General features: G+C 41.1%; 1 protein-coding gene across 6 annotated transcripts in view; it reads right to left on the bottom strand.

Moving 5' to 3' along the window:
- The window catches only part of dmd (dystrophin), a 1983095-nt gene that overhangs the window by 1491871 nt on the left and 472899 nt on the right, over positions 1-18325 (bottom strand). The gene's annotated exons all lie outside the window — the stretch shown is intronic.

Below are 18325 nucleotides of genomic sequence, written 5' to 3'. Positions count from 1 at the left end.
GGGTGAAAGATATAAAAGAGACCTAAGGGGCAACTTTTTCACGAAGAGGGTGGTACGTGTATGGAATGAGCTGCCAGAGGATGTGGTAGAGGCTGGTACAACTGCGATATTTTAGAGGCATTTGGATGAATATATGAATAGGAAAGGTTTGAAGGGATATGGGCCCAGGTGCTGGCAGGTGGGACTAGATTGGGTTGGGATATCTGGTCGGCATAGAGGGGTTGGACTGAAGGGTCTGTTTCCATGCTGTACATCTCTATGACTCTGAGTCTAAGAGGACATTTTGAGTGTTTTCAAGTCATAGAAATGTACAGTACAGAAATAGACCCTTCAGTCCAACTCATCCACGCCAACGAGAAATAGAGTCATAGAGATGTGCAGCGTGGAAACAGACCCGTCCATGCTGACCAGATATTCCAACCCAACCTAGTCCCACCTGCCAGCACCCGGCCCATATCCCTCCAAACATTTCCTATTCATATACCCATCCAGATGCCTTTTAAAATGTTGTAATCATACCAGCCTCCACCATTTCCTCTGGCAGTTCATTCCAAACACGCACCACCTGTTGCATAAAATGTCCCTGATGTCTCTTTCATATCTTTCCACTCTCACCCTAAACTTATGCCCTCTAGTTCTGGACTCCTCCACCCGAAGGAAAAGACCTTATCTATTTACCATATCCATCCCTCTGATGATTTTATAAATCTCTATAAGGTCACCGCTCAACCTCCGCTGCTCCAGAGAAAACAGCCCCACACCATTCAGCCTCTCCTTGTGGCTCAATCCCCCAACCCTGGCAACATCCTTGTAAACTTTTTCTCAACCCTTTCAGGTTTCACAAAATCCTTCGTATAGCTGGGAGACTAAAATTGCACGCAATATTCGAAAAGTGGCTGAACCAACGTCCTGCACAGCTGCAACATGACCTGCCAACTCCAATACTCAATGCTCTGACCAATAAAGGAAAGCACACGAAACACCTTCCTCACTATTCTAAATCACCCAAGACTCTACTTTCAAGGAGCTATGAACCTGCCCTCCAAGGTCTCTGTGTTCAGCAATACTCCCCACGACCTTACCATTAAGTGCATAAGTCCTGCTCGGATTTGCTTTTCCAAAATGCAGCACCTCACATTTATCTAAATTAAACTTCATGTGCCATTCCTCAGCCCATTGGCCCATCTGTTCAAGATACTATTGCAATCTGAGATAACCTTCTTCATTCTCAACTCCACTACCACTTTTGGCATTGTGTGCAAACCTCCTATGTTCACATACAAATCATTTATGTAAATGATGAAAAGCAGTGGACCCAGCACCGATCCTTGTGGCACACCACTGGTCACAGGTCTCCAATCTGAAAGGCAACCCTTCACCACCACCTTCGAGCCAGTTCTGTATCCACATGGCCAGCTCTCCCTATATTTCATGAAATCTAACCTTGCTAACCAGTCTTGGTCGAATGCCATACTGAAGTCCATGTAGATCACATTCACTGCTCTGCCATCATCAATCCTCTTCATTACTTCTTTCAAAAAACTCAAGTCAGTAAGACATGATTTCCCACACACAACGCCATGTTGACTATCCCTAGTCAGTCATTGCCTTTCCAAATACATGTAAATCCAGTCCTTCAGGATTCCCTCCAACAACTTGCCCACCAGCAATGTCAGGCTCACTGGTCTATAATGTCCTGGCTTTTCCTTATCATCTTTCTTAAATAGTGGCACCACGTTAGTCAACCACATTACTGTAGGCCAAACCAGGTAAGGATAGCAGTTTCCTTCCCTGAAGGGTATTACTGAACCAGATGGTCTTTTCCAGCAATTGATATTGTTTTTTTATGGCCATCAAGAGACTTTCAATTCCAGACTGTTATTGAATTGAATTCAAATTCCATCATCTGCCATAGTGAGATTCACCCCAGGTTACCTGGATTATCGCCTGGGTCTCTGGATTAAAGGTCAAAATGCCATGAGGCCACACCTTCCTGTGTCTCAGAGGATTACATTGTCACATACACATTGTCTCAGAGGATTACAGCTACTATCCCAGGTCTTCACTAATGGAACTGATTCTCAGTCCAAGTGAACGGCATGAGATACTTTAGTCAGGTTGAGGATGTGATATATCAGGTCCTGAACTAATGAAAGTTTATTATTGTGGCCATTATATTCATGGCTGTGAAAGACTAAACCATTTTAACCTATGTGAAGTAGGATAGAATCTGGATGTTATATAGCCTGTAATGTAGAGATTTGAGAATACAGTGAATTTCCTCATGATTATGCCAGAACATGCCAACAGAAATTATTCAGAAGGATATAAATTTGATTTCATGGGAGTTGGAAGGGATGGGTTAGTGTATCAAGTAGAGTCCTCAGGGTATATAGTCCAAATTCAAATGATACCCTCGTGATGACAATGTCAGGAATGTTGTACTGATGTGCCGCATCACACTATCTACTTCTGTAAAACCCTGAAAGTGACCAGTAATCTTTATGCCCTAACTGCAGAAGTCAGTTTTATCCGTAGTATGGGTCAACCTACTGCACACAGACTGCGGTAATTCAAGAAGGCTGTTCATCACCACCTTTTCAAGGGCAAGTAGGGACAGGCAAAATATGTCTGCCCAGGCCATGTCCCAAGAATGAACCTAAAAAAGTGTCCTCCCATGGAAAGCCTTTCAGGTAATCTAATCTTCAACTAAACAGTGGTGCATTTTGACAGACAATTTTTAATACATGGCACTGGAACTTGACAACACTCACATTTCTGCACACAAATTAATTACTCCTCCACAATCAGAGACTTACATCTTACAATACAGCTTTCCCCAGGGATACATCTAATCCATGGTAAAAGTCTGTTGAACATCCATGACACCATGGAAGAAAGCCTTGGATAGTGTTGGATAGAACCCTAGCCACTGCCAAGAAGTTTCTTGAACAAAGCTGTCATGAATTAACAGTAGGGTGCAGGTGAATCAAGCCAAGATTATGGACTGAGTATCAAAATATTCACCAGCAAATAAGCAAAGACCACACCAATTCAGTTTAACTGGTGGGAAATGAGAGGCTGGCAGTGGCCTGCATGTCCCTTGCATTCTTGGTAGTCTGTCTCTGTACTTGGTGTTTCCAGAGAATGGTAACCCAGGAAGTGCCAACAACAATGTAGGCCAATAAAGGACATTCTCTAGTATTCAGCGCAACCCAAAACCCCCTGCCACAGAATCTGAAAATCAAAAACATTGATCAAGCTTTTGTTATCCAATGAAGTGTGGCTCCAAGGTCAGTCTAGATCATTGAAATTTTAATGAAGCCACAGAAGTATTGCAGATTAAATGATCTGAAGCCCACCATACACTGGCTGGATCCTTAAAGTAAAAAATGGTGGGCAAAAGATGTTGTGAATGTACTTGACCAAGATCCAAAAGAAGAAATGAAGCAGGGACAAGGGTGTGAATATTAGTAGGATGTAAATTACAGTGCATGATACTCGTGAAATAAATGCTGTAGTTACACTTAACTTCTTCCTGACATAATAGAATACCTGACCAAGGGTGGTTTAGATAATGTTAGTTCAGCAGTTGAAAGAATAACATATTAAAGCATATTATTCATTGCTACACAGAGCAAGATGAGAAGGGAAACTGAAGTCTAGACGTGATTCAAGCACTCTTGAAACTGACAGACCGAAGGCTGAATATTGAGATAACCGGGGCCTGTATGAAGTTAAGAACTATGTATGTGTGCTGGTACTTTTGTGCTTTTGAAAAGATTTTTAGGTAACAGATTCTCTCCCTCACTTATGCTCAAATCAAATCTTTGCTTCCTTGATGTGATCTCCAGCATGGCCATTTTTCACATCAACAACTGGTACAATTGGCACAATACTTGAGCAGAGATCACCAACATCAGTTCAAACCTTAACACAATGGTGAGGGATAGCTATGTTCATTTTATCACCCATTTGACAGGGAGGTCAGGCCACAGAATAGCTTTCAATAGCTGCTTATTCAACAAGACTTCTTCAGACAAAGAAGTTTAATTTCAGGATCATATCATTACAAAGAAAACAGATTCATCTTTTGAAAATCAAGTGGTATTTAAAACATCAATGTAACCTCAAATGCAATTTCCATCCAGAGCTTTAGAAAAGCAAATTAACAATTACTTCTCCACCCACCTTCTCAACCCTGAGCTTACCCCGAACAATACTGTCACAGAAAATATATCACAACACATTAATCTATTTTCTCATGTTCAAAATTTGAGAAGAAAATAGTTTCTCCATGGTCTTGTGTGCAAAAATCTTAGAAAAATCTATGATTCTCTGTTTCCATGGAAACCAGTGCAAGTGAGTGTGATTTTCTTCCTATTATAATCCATAACTCTATGGAATTTCTGATTACAACTCCACGGGGCTTGAGGGACCTAAAAGTAACTTGATAATCAAGCCTTCAAAATACTTATAGAAAAACATATCTGCAATTATCTTTCAAATTGCAAATGATTCCTACACATCTTGGCTTAAATCAAATTAAACATGTTACAATAATATTTTTAAATAGCTTTACCGTATCTCCCACCCACATTCTTTTATAAAAAGTACATAGTTAGCTACAAACCATCTTTATCAAGGACAATAACCATGAAATACTAATTTGGTTCACTTGGAAATCAGAAGTAAGGATCTATTATGTGGAAGCATTTGTCATATAATACTTTGCAGAACAAATTCTCAGACAAACTTGTTCCATCCATTAAGGTCAGTTTGTATATTTTGTTTTTTGCTGATTTACAGCTGGATGCACAATTTATTGTTTCAGTGGAAGACCTTGCTCCCAATGACCTCAAAAGGAAATATTCCCTCTACATTGGCCTTGCCCCCTCCAATGCTGCAGTTCAGTCACTTTTGACGCCATTTCCCACATCAGCATACAAAGATAATAAGCTTGATGCTGTAAGGAAAGGAAGCTCCTAAATGTTAAAGCCAGTACCTGCCAATATTGAGAATCTCAATATTTATTTGGCAGTAGAAGCAGAAACCAGTATCAGGAAGGATGAAAGAAGTCTTGTGTAGCACAGAGGATAAATGTCCGCAGATTCTCCTGGCTTTAGGACCAGGAGTTGGCCAGATCTCAGATCTAAAGATTGCATGGGGAGGGAGAGGAGTGGAGATCTCAGCAATGTACAGTCAAGATAGGAATTTTACATGATGTGGAGGTGCCCCTGTTGGACTGGGGTGGACAAAGTTAAAAATCACACAACACCAGGTTATAGTCCAACAGGTTTAGTTGGAAGTACTAGCTTTTAAAGCACTGCTCCTTTGTCAGGTAGCTAGTGAGGCAGGATACATAGGACACAGAATTTATAAGTAAGAGATCAAAGTGTCATCCAACTTATGCAATGTATTAGACAAACCTAGATGGTTAAGTCGGTCATCACTTAGAATGGGGATGCAGGTTTCAATAAATATGTAAATCCCAGAATTTCTTTGAAGACACAGTCCCAAGATAACTCAGGGTTTTATCAGTGGATTAGAAAAAGTGTCACCTCAATTCAGACAATGCAGTAAAGGTGTGAGGCTAGAGTCTGCTTGTATCCAACCTTGAGTCAGACTGGTTCTGTTTCCAAAGTAGGAATTTATAAGGCTAATCTCAGTTATACTGACCATGAATCTGTCTCCATTTAAAATCCATCTGGTTCATCTATGTCATGTGGACTGTCTGCCTATAGATTGTGTTATTTTTGAACAAAATACAATGTATCTGCAAATACAACCTCACGCCATCGACTTGTGTGTATGTGTGTGAGAGAGTGAGAGACAGAAATGAGAGGGAAAGAAAGAGAGAGAGAGAGAGAGAGAGAGACTGTATGTGTGTGTGAGTGAGTGAGTGAGTGAATGAGAGAGAGAGACACACAGACAGACAAATAGCTTTCTATAGACATATATACACACATACTTATGTTAGATGAGCAGCATCTGTCACACCTTTCTCATGTCAGCAGGAGGCCCAAACAATTTGTGAGATGGAATCTCATTTTAAGATTTGAGGAGAGCTGTCAAAAGCATTTGCATTTGTGACTGGCAGTTCACACTATGGGAAATGGGTCACTACTACTTAACACAGCTTTCTTGCCTTAAAAGGTTGAGCAACCTATTGCAGCAAAATCAAAATAATTTTCTGACACCGATAAAGAAGACACCACAGATAGGATGATCATTTTTCTTGTGAAGGTTCTTATCGAATTGATGAACAGGAGAAAAGCTCTCCATAATGGGTTCGGTTGCCTGGGCAAACAGAAAAGCAACTGCTGCAGACAGTGCATGTAGAAATCATGAGCCATGATAATGTGGATAATTCATCAGGGTTGCAATTGGATCTTTGGTAGGTTATGGGTTAACATCTCATCAAAAAAAAAGATCCCTGGCCTTCAGTATGTATTGGAATCAGCGGATCAAACACTGCAGAGGGCAATCATTTGGCTTGTGAAAACAACACAGATTTTCAACAAATAATTTAGCTTGGAGCACTCCCATGCTCACACTTCAAAGCCGGACACCTTTTTTTTTGCCTTCAAGTTTTCATCCACCACACCCGCACGCATTCCTGACCGTAATTACCCACTTGCATTTGAAAAGCCTCTCATGTCACCTCTCACATCACTAGTAACTAAGAGAAATCCAGACATCCAGGATGAAGTTCTGGGGTCACAGGTTCAAATCTCACCATGGCAGCTGGATGACTTTGATGTCAATTAATGAACCAGGAATTGAAGGCTAATCTCAGTTATACTGAACATGAAACTGTCTCCATTTATCTCTAAAATCTATCTAGTTCAACTATGTCCTTTAGAGAAGGGAATCAGCTATCCTTACCTTGTTGTGATCTCTTACAACCTCTTCCACCAGGCCGAAGATACAGAAGCCTGGATACCCACAGCAGTAGGTTTAGGAAAAGCTTCTTCCTGGCCATTATTAGACTATTGAATGGACTCCCCAGCTTCAAATAATGCTGGTCTTGGCAATGACAATCTCTCTTATATACTCTGAGCAATGTTACTTGTATACCGCTGTCTAAATCTTTTGTTCTGTGCATCCTTGCTTACTATGATTTGTCTGTACTGCTTGTAAACAAAGCTTTCCACTGTACTTCGGTACACATGACAATTGATAGATTTGTCTGACCAACATGTATCTGTGATCTGCAGTGATGTGAATAACTCTTAGCTATCCTCTGAAATTACCTAGACAGCCACTCAGTTCAAAGGAACTTAAGGATAGGGATCAAATTCTAGCCTTGCTAGCAATTCCCAATTTCAATGGAAGAATACATAAAACAACATTTGCCACACAAGTACCAGGCAATGACCATCATCTCTTGATATTCTGCTTCCTTATTATTGCCGAATACCTCACTACCAACCTGGCATTTATCATTGACCAGAAACTGAATTGGGCTGGCCATATAAATACTGTGGCTACAAGAACAAGTTAAGGATGGGAATTTCACGGCAAAGAACTCATCTCCTGACTCCTGTCCATTTATAAGGCATGTTGGGAGAATGATGGAACACTTTCCATTTGCCTGGGATTTCTGATTCAATAACACTTAACAAGCTCAACACCCTGCAGCACAGAACAGCCCAATTGACTGCCACACTATCCACTATCATAAACCTCATTGGCTCCACCACCAATACATGATGGCAGTGTGTTCATCTTTAAAGATGAACCAACAACGCAAGTAGTTAATGGCTTTCTGCCACTCCTAGTGTGTCCTTCAAACATTGGATGGGTGTTAAATATGCTCTCTCTCTGTGGATTAATGATCATGAAAATCCAGATTCTCTCATGTCCATCTTTCTCCATGAGGATGAGAGCCCTCTCATAATAGACTTGTAGAAAAGTATCTGCTGGGCCTCCACCCTTATGGAACTCCTCCAACTTATGGAATTCCTACTGTTCATCTGTCCAGGTTAGGCCAACACAAATCAAATGGTCATGTTGCCCAGTTTTGTGTCGGTCAACGATTTTAAATAATATTACTAAAATCATTTTTTTTAAAAAAGGGGTGGCATGGTGGCTCAGTGGTTAGCACTGCTGCCTCACAGCACCAGGGACACAAGTTCGATTCCAGGTGACTGTCTGTATGGAGTTTGCACATTTTCCCAGTGTCTGTGTGGGTTTCCTCCAGGTGCTCTGGTTTCCTCCCACAGTCCAAAGATGTGCAGGTCAGGTGAATTGGCCATGCTAAATTGCCCATAGTGCTAGGTGCATTAGGGAAATAGGACTGGGTGGGTTACTCTTCGGAGGGTCAGTGTGGAGTTGTTGGGCCAAAGGGCCTGCTTCCACACTACAGGGAATCTAATCTTATAATCTTACAGTAAAAATGCTTTGATAATTACCACCAAAATTCAATGCAGATCAAATTTTCAGCTGTGTCATTTCCTTTCAGTTCTGGAAAAACTCATCTGGCACACTAATGCTCTTTTCTGGTCTAGCCTACATTTGACCCACAATTGTGGTTGACACTTGACTTGCCTGTGGGCAATAAATGTTGGCCTAGCTAGTGATGCCCTCATTCTATGAATGAACAAAGGTTCTGATCTTTCCAAAAGAACCAGGTTGGCATTTACAGATCTAGTCGATAATGTATGGGATAATACAAACTTATCCTTGCAAACTATTTCCAAAGAGCTGTAACAGATCTGAAATGCATTGACTTAAAAAAAACAGGAATAGGCCATGTATTCCCTCATTAATGCCTGATGTGCAATGTTTCAGGAGCAAAGAGTAACATAACTGTGTTCAGACAGAGGAAGCCTGGACTTTTAATATTGCAACAATTTCTCCTGGAAGAACAAACTGATGGAATTGCAGTACTTACATTGAATTGGCCTGTGTTTGTATTTGTGAATAAACCTGAGAGTGCTTCTTAACACCTCACCAGAAGGATTTCTAATTAAAGTTCGATTTCAACTTGTCAAACTGTCATAGATACTGGATTTGAAGGACCATGAATTCATCATGCTTTTATAAATGTTCCAATTTTCTTCAAATCCCTCAATAAAATAAATAGTGCAGTCCTTTCTCTCATTTATCACTGCAAGTCAGTGAGAGATTTCATCACACAGCAACAAATAAAGAAGCTCTCTTCAGAAAAGCTTTTCTTTAAACTTTTTTTAAAAGATAATTTATAGCATAATTTCCTTCTCAGATTTTTCACTGTGAATGACTAACTGTGCTCAGTGACTGGCTGCCACACGAATCCCCAGTTCTTTTTACTTGATAGCCTATGCTGTGGAATTTCCGCAACAGCCCAAGTGATTGGAAAACAAAGTATAACACAGCAACACAGGCAATAGGAGCAGCAGCAGACCATTCAGCCCCTTGAGCATGCTCCACCATTCCACTAGATCACAGGCGATCAACTCCACTTCCCTGTCACTTTCCCCTGTAACCCACAGTGCCTTGGCTGATCACAGATCTAACTCAGCTTTGATTATCGGATATATGACTCAGTGCTCACTTTCTTCTGGTAGAGAATTCCACAGACAAATGATGCTCAGAGAAAAAATATTCTCATCATAGTTGAGATTAAGAGATTTTGAAACTGAACATAGGCAGCCCCAAATTACTTTCACCAAAGGGGAATGATCTGTAATCCCTCAAAACAGGTTCAACTTAAAATCCAGAAATGGAAGGATTCCGCACTGATTCAACCACACATTTCAAACAAGGTCCTCAGATCCCTAGGATTTTATTGTTTATAATAGTTTCAAGGAGAGTCTTCAAGCAATCCAATTTCTATTCAATTCTCAGATGACTTGGAAATTGACACAGCAGTACACTTCCATAGCAGCATTTCCAATGAGGCCAGGAACTTCCATCAAGAAATTTGAACTTGCACGCAACTGCTAAGATATCACAACCACATTATTACTGTAATGAAATGAGAAAAGCAATATTGACTAAACATTATCATTGCAGGCAATGTACATTTTAAAAACACAGAAGCAAACATTTCCTTTTCCATTTGACAATATTAATCATTCTCCTGTTATGTTGCACGCCATGTGGGAATAAGGTTTGAGATGTGAAATGACGGGATTACGTCTTCTCTGTATGAGTTTGAAAAGGGATTCTCTCGGCAACAGTGTTCTCTGTTGGCTGTGCAATCAAACAGCAGCCCAAAAATGCCCTTACAGCCTGCACCCAAGCTGATCCCTTCAAAATTACAGCACAGACAAAAACAATCATCAAACTACCAGTGCATTCAGGATGGGGAGCATGCTGCAGGGGGAGGTTACTGAAAGAGAATGAATCTGAACTGTAACTTTAAAGTATGGTCTTATAATATTTTGCTGGAAAAAAACATTTTTCCCCACATATTACAAGGAATAAACAAGACTACTACATAAACAACTGGTTGCACGTCAATACAGTCAGTTGAATAGTTGTTTTTCCTGACCACTTGCTTCACTTGTGTTTTTTAAATTGTACAAGTGAATGCATTCATTTTGATTTTTCTTTGGACTGCACCTTTCCAGTTTTAATTGTTCCAATTGTTCTTAATGGGTCTAATCCAGGACATGAGTAAAAAAAATCTGACTTTGTCAGAGATGCTGTCATTCAAAGATTAAAGGCCTCTACCCAGTACTCGTTCATTGCCTAATACAGACTACTTGGTTTGAATAAATTAATTTCACAGATTAACAACAAGCAGAAACATAAAACAGGCTTCCACTTCAGTGGAGTACTCAGCAAGTGATTTACAACTGAATGTTCAATTTTTCAGAATGATGGTAAATCTGCTTGGGTGGAAATGAAAGGTTTTATGACACATTTGAGAGAGAAATCATGAGGCATAGGTTCAAGACCCCCTGCTCCAGGGGTGTACTACAACATCGTTGAATACTTGACTAGAAAAATTAGGTCAAACAATAAACCTCCTCTGAATCATCTCCAATGTATTTACATTCTGCTTTAAACATGAAAATCCAAGTTCATGCAGTCTTTGATATGTGGTGTCAGCAATGTTCGGTCTAACTGAAGGATAACACTTGCTTTTTTTATGCCAAATTCCTCTCATATTAAAAGATAGCATTCCCTTTGTTGACTCAATTAGCTGCTGCACCTGTATAATAATAATTTCGGGTGATTTACGCAGCTCACCTAAATCCCTATACACCTCAGAATTCTGCAGTCATTCTCCATTTAGGCACTATTTTCCTTTATTATTCTTCCTGCCAAACTGATCAATTTCACATTTTCAATCATACACTTCTGCAGCCTCATCTCCTCTTCACAACAAGCATTCCTATCCACGTGTTTTTTTTGCCAATTTAGGCTCCATGCCTTGGTTCCTAAGATCTGAATCGCTGATATAAATTGTAAAATGTGGAGGGCTCAGCACAGACCCCTGTTGGACCTCACTTATCATATCCTGCCAAACATAAAATTACTGATTTGTGTACTTTGGACCAGAATTCTAGAAGACTGGCGGTCCTTTTGACCTTGAGGAATTCTGTTTCTGATCCCACATTCTACCCATGAGAAAAATCATGTTCTGCCCTCCATCAGCTGCTAGCAAAACATATATTGCTTTTCGCCTTCAGATTCAAATCTGCACATGTTCCTCAGGATAACAAGCAGCAGAAGTAGGCCATTTGGCCCCTTGAGCCTGCTATGCAATTCAGTGTGATCATGACTGATTTGTTTTGTGTCATGAATTCCCCTTTCTTGTCTATTCAAGAATGGTCAACAAACCATGGCTACCAAAGGCTTGTATGAGATTAAAGAAAAGAGCTCACATACTTGGTTAGAAAGAGAACAGATAAGTATGAGCAACACTTACTTCTGCATTTCTTTTCAGCCACAAGATCCACTCGCCACTCCACTCCCAACTAATTAAAATGCAGCCTACAAAGTCTAGTTCCCTGAATACATCCTAACAAATGAACTGCAAGGGGTTTATTAATTTATTTGAAACACTAATCCATCTAATTAAAAATGGATGTTGCTGCTTTAATCGACTGTTTGCACTGGAGGAAGTTCTGAAAAGGATCTCTCAGCTGATTCCTGGGATGAACTGGTTGTCTTCAGGGAAGGTTGAGGAGGCTGAACCTAAACTGATTGGAGTTCAGAAGGATAGAGCTGCTCTGAATGAAACATACAGAATTAAGAAAGGGCACCTGACATGGTTTCTGCTGTGGGAATGTTGAATTGATTCTATTCAAAGCTCAGGGAAAATATATCTTTTATTGACCATGGAGTTGAAGCAGCAAAGTGGACTTCAGAACTCAATCAGATCAGCAATGATCTTGTTGAGTGGCAAAGCAGCCTCACAGGACTGAATGGACCACTCCTGCTCGTCGTTAAGATTAAAAAAAATAAAAATTATCAGTTAGTATTTGTTCAAAGTGCATCCATACTTAGACAAAAATGAGCATGATTATGATAATTAAACAACTTGAGCACTAGCAAATTGAAAACCTAAAAATATTCAGCTAAATTAAGGCATAAGATAGAGTTGAGAGACTCCCTGGTTTAAAATCTGATTGTTTCGTAAGTGAATTATGAAAACAATACTTATTGCAGCCTACATACTGATTTGAGTGCAGCACTTAATTACTATTGCTACAAGTCGTTCTAGTTTGCATCTACATTCCCTTCTAATGTTTAATTTAAAGTTGCATTCTGGATTAACCCTTTCAATGCCAGTCATCACCTTTTGTAGACTTCTCTCAGGGACCTTTTCCCACAAACTTTTACTGCTACCCACGAATCTCATGATGAATGCCCCATCCCCAAGTTGTCAGCTTTTTGTTAGTCACAGATTACACATGGTGCTGATTCGCAAGAGTGCAATCCTTTGGAAAATCTCATCAGGAAACTCAAAATTCAATTGCAGCAAATACGATTGACGATGTCCTTCGCTCCAATGTGTGATACACCTCCTTATCCTCACCAACCCTTCCGTCAACAGAATTTCCCTTTCTTTAAAGAAAAACTGCAATGTGTCCCCCTCTTGAACACCTGATTCCTTTGCATTTATCATGGCAGCTCCATGTCAGAGTCCTATGTTGGTTGATGTGTTAAGAGTTTCTGCTGGGACCAAGTCTAACAGTTTAAATCAGTTTAAATTTTGGGTGACACGGTGGCTCAGTAGTTAGCACTGTTGCCTCACAGCACCAGTATCACAGGTTCAATTCCAGCCTCGGGCAACTGTTTGGCCTGCGGTTTCCTCTGTGTGCTCCGGTTTCCTCCCACAGTCCAAAGATGTGCAGGTCAGGTGAACTGGCCATGCTACAATGCCCATAGTGTTAGGTGCTTTAGTCAGAGGGAAATGGGTACAGGTGGGTTACTCCTCGGAGGGTCAGTGTGGACTGGTTGGACTGAAGGGCCTGTTTCCACGCTATATGGAATCTAATCTAATCTAAAAATCAAAGTGCCAATAACAGTTTTAAAAGATTAACATTCAATTCAACACATGTAGAAGACAAATTTTAACTGAAGCCGAACTAATTGTTCAGCCGAGTGATTAATATCAAAATAAATTAGTGGCACGACTTTATTTTTCAAGAATATAAATCTGTAGTCAGGTGTAGATTTAATCAACTGCATTTTCATTGCATACACGAGGGTTTTGAATTTTAAAATCTCATCAAAATGATAGAGCAAGTCGGACACCAATTTTGATTGGAAAATTAATTTGATGACCTAGCAAATGTATTATAAACTATTGTACTAAACTCATAGAAGTCAAAAATTGCTAATCATCGAACCCAATTCAAGAATTTAATATTTTGGGTTGAATTTTCAGAGGAGTGGTGAAAACATACAGATTGCTTTGACAATAGCACAAGGATATAAGGAAAAGGTGATGTTAGGGTGCTGGGAGGGGAGACACCCAGAGGAACAGGGCAATGGGGTGCCACTTTAGGTATTAGCTGGGGATAGGGTCGGATGTCAGATGGGTTAGGGATAATGTCCAGAAACACAGAGTACCAGCTGGGTCAAGAGCGAAGGTGCAAGGTGTCAGTTAGGCTGAAGAGGGAAGAGTTCTGGGTCAAGTTCAGCAGGAAGGTGGATGTCAAGTTGGTGGCAGAGGGATGGGGATTGGGGCAGAATACTGATGATATCAGGTTTGATCTAATGGCTGGTGGGATGGAAGGGAGTGCAGAGACCCTGTCTCGTGTGTGATTCTGCACTTTAATGAGAAGGATAGGTGTGTGGAACATTCTCTAAAATGGGGAAAGTCTTCACGAATCTGAAACAAAAAGGGATGTAGGAGTGTTAGTTCAGGATTCGTTTTAGGTTAACATGCAGGTTCAATTAACAGTTAGGAAGGCAAGGGCAACGTTTGCATTTAAGAGGATGAGAATACCACAGCAGGGATATACTACTGAGGCTGTATAAGGGTCCGGTCACACTGCATTTGGGATATTCTGAGCATTTTGGGCCCCATATCTTGGGAAAGATGTGCTGATCTTGGAAGAGGTCCAGAACAGGATCACAAGGAAGATCCTAAGAATGAAGGGCTTGTCATATAAGGAGCGGTTGGGATTCTGAGTCTGTACTTCGAGTTTAGATGAATGAGGCGGCAATCTCATTGAAACTTACAAAACACTGAGAGGCTAGATAAAGATGATGTTTCCACAGGAGAGAGTCGAGGACTTGAGGGCACAGTCTCAGAATGAAAGGATACTCCTTTACAACTAAGATATTCTTTAACAAATTCTTAGAATCCCTATGGTGTGGAAGCAGGCCCTTCGGCCCAACAAGTCCACACAGACCCATCGAAGAGTAACTCATCCAGACCCATCCTCTACCCATTCTTTACCTTGACTAATGCACCTAGCCTACACATCTCTGGACATTATGGGCAATTTAGCATGGCCAATTCACCTAACCTGCACCTCTTTGGATTGTTAGAGGAAGTTGGAGCACACGTAGGAAACCCACGCTGACATGGGGAGAATGTGAAAACTCCACACAGACTGTCGTCTGAGGCTCTAATCAAACTGGGTCCCTGGAGCTGTGAGGCAGCAGTGCTAACCACTGAGCCACTTTGCTGTCAAGATCACCTCTCACTTCAATTGTACAGAATATGGATCTGATCTTTCCAATCTCTCCTCACAGTTATGATGTGGAGATGCTGGTGCTGGACTGGAGGGAACAAAGTTAAAAATCACACAGTACCAGGTTATAGCCCAACAGGTTTATTTGGAAGTACAAGCTTTCAGAGCACGACTCCATCAGGTAGCTAGTGGAGAAGGATCATAGGACACAGAATTCATAGGATAAGATCACAGTGTCACACACTGATGCGATATATTGAACAAACCTAGATTGCTGTTAAGTCGTCTTTTAGAATGGGTTGCAGGTTTCGATTCGTTAATATGTAAATCCCAGAACTTCTTTCAAAACACATTCCCGAGATAACTTCAGGTTTTATATAAAAAAAGGGGACATCTCACCTCAGACAATGCATTAAAGGTGTGAGGTTAGAGTCAAACCAGTTCTATTTCCAAAGAAGGAATTTATAAAATGCCACATGGATTATAAAAAAAATTGACTGTCTACAGATTATGTGCTTTTTGAACACAATAGAACGTATCTGCAGATACAATAAGTATCTCATCTGTGTATGACACTATGATCTTTTGCTATAAATTCTGTGCCTTATAATCCTACTCCACTAGTTACCTGATGAAGGAGCACACTACAAAAGCTAGTGTTACCAAATAAACCTGTTGGACTATAATCTGGTGCTGTGTGATTTTTAACTTTCTCCTCACAGTGTAATCCCACCATTCTAGGGATCAGTTTCCTGAACTTTCATAAACTTGGCATAAGGAAGTATAATTATTCCTCAGGTAAAGTGACATAACTGCACACAATACTCTCTGAATGTGGTCTCAACAAGGTTCTATACAATTGTAGCAAGACATCAGCATCCCAGGGCTCAAATCATCCATCCTCTTCCTGCTTTTCCCCCCAAATCCTTTGATCCCTCCCAAGATCGAGATCTAACTCCTTGCAAACATTCAAAGTTTTTACCTCAACCACCTTCTGTGGTAGAGAATTCCACAGGCTCATTGCTCTGAGTGAAGGAATTTCTCATCAATCCCAAACTGCCTACCCTGTATCCTTAGAATGTGACCCCCCACCCGCCCCCCGCCCCCCCCCCCCCCCCCCCCCCCCCCCACCCGTATCCTTAGAATGTGACCCCCCCACCACCACCCCTAGTTCTGAGCTCCCTGGGCAGTGGAAACTTTCTGTGTTTGCCCTGTTCGAACAGTCAACATTCTTGAAACGTCTTTTGCATCCTCCACACAACACATATTCCCATTTAGATTTTTGCCATCACAAACTTGGAAACACTACATTTGAGTCCCACATCCAAATAAATGATGTGGGCTGAATAGCCCAAGCATGATCCTCAGAATCTCCTCACTAATCATAACCTGCTACCCTGAGAATGATACACTGCTTCCTAATCTCAGTTTCTGTTCACTGACTCCCACTTCATGCCAGTACGTGACCTGCAAAGCTGGGAGGGAGTGCATGCGTGCAACTGAGGGGGAGCAAGTGGGCAAATGAAGGCTAATATATGCAAGACCGTAACAGCAAGAACACAGATGAGAGGCGGGGTGGAATATAAGCGAGAGACAGGAAGTGAGAGGGTCGGAAGAGTGGGGATGCATGCAGAAGTTAGCGGAGAGTATGAAAGGGAGGTGTGTGTGTGTGTGTGTGTGTGTGTGTGTGTGTAAAAGAGATAGAGAGAGAGAAACAGAATGAGAGAGCGAGAATGAGTGCTCGAATGACAGAGAAATAGAATGAGAAAAAAAGAGAATGTGTGTGTGAGAGAGAGAGAGAGAGAGAGAGAATGAGAGCAGGAATAGGAGGGCAGAGCAGATGAATGTGGCCAAGGAGCTGGTGTATGGGAGAAGGATTCACATTTTTGGATCATTGGAATTGTTTTTGGGGGAGAAGTGACCTATACAAGAAGGACGGATTGCACCTAAATTGGAAAGGGACTAATATACTGGCAGGGACATTTGTGAGAGCTGCTCAGGAAGATTTAAACTAGTAATGGGGCGGTGGGGGAATGGGGGGGGGGGGGGGGGGGGGGGAAACCCAGGGAGATAATGAGGAAAGAGATCGGTCTGAGATTGGTACAGTTGAGAACAGAAGTGAGTCAAACAGTCAGGGCAGGCAGGGACAAGCTAGGACTAATAAATTAAACTGCATTTATTTCAATGCAAGGGGCCAAACAGGGAAGGCAGATGAACTCAGGGCATGGTTAGGATCATGGGACTGGGATATCATAGCAATTACAGAAACATGGCTCAGGGATGGACAGAACTGGTAGCTTAATGTTCCAGGATACGAATGCTACAGGAAAGATAGAAAGGGAGGCAAGAGAGGAGGGACGGGGGTGGCATTTTTGATAATGGATAGCATTACAGCTGTGCTGAGGGTGGATATTCCCAAAAATACATCCAGGGAAGTTATTTGGGTGGAACTGAGAAATAAGAAAGGGATGATCACCTTATTGGGATTGTATTATAGATCCCCTAATAGTCAGAGGGAAATTGAGAAACAAACTTGTAAGGAGGTCTCAGCTATCTGTAAGAATAATAGGGTTGTTATGGTAGGGGATTTTAAGTTTCCAAACATAGACTGGGACTGCCATAGTGTTAAGGGTTTAGATGGAGATGAATTTGTTAAGTATGTACAAGACAATTTTCTGATTCAGTATGTGGATGTACCTACGAGAGAAGGTGCAAAACTTGACCTACTCTTGGGAAATAAGGCAGGGCAGGTGACTGAGGTGTCAGAGGGGGAGCACTTTGGGGCCAGCGACCATAATTCTGTTAGATTTAAAATAATGATGGAGAAGGATAGACCAGGTCTAAAAGTTGAAATTCTAAATTGGAGAACAGCCAATTTTGGCGGTATTAGGCAAGAATTTTCAAAAGCTGGTTGGGGGCAGATGTTCGCAGGTAAAGGGACGGCTGGAAAATGGGAAGCCTTCAGAAATGAGATAACGAAAATCCAGAGAAAGTATATTCATGTTGAGTGAAAGGAAAGGCTAGTAGGTATAGGGAATGCTGGATAACTAAAGAAATTGAGGGTTTGGTTAAGAAAAAGAAGGAAGCATATGTAAGATATAGACAGGACAGATCAAGTGAATCCTTAGAAGTAGGAGTATACTTAAGAGAGAAATCAGGAGGGCAAAAAGGGGCCATGAAATAGCTTTGGCAAAGAGAATTAAGGAGAATCCAAAGCATTTTTACAAATA

The sequence above is a fragment of the Hemiscyllium ocellatum genome, chromosome 12, assembly GCF_020745735.1.
Source record: "Hemiscyllium ocellatum isolate sHemOce1 chromosome 12, sHemOce1.pat.X.cur, whole genome shotgun sequence".
Classification (NCBI taxonomy): Eukaryota; Metazoa; Chordata; class Chondrichthyes; order Orectolobiformes; family Hemiscylliidae; genus Hemiscyllium; species Hemiscyllium ocellatum.
The sequence above is the reverse complement of the archived record's forward strand: the minus strand, read 5'-3'. Positions and strand labels throughout refer to the sequence as shown.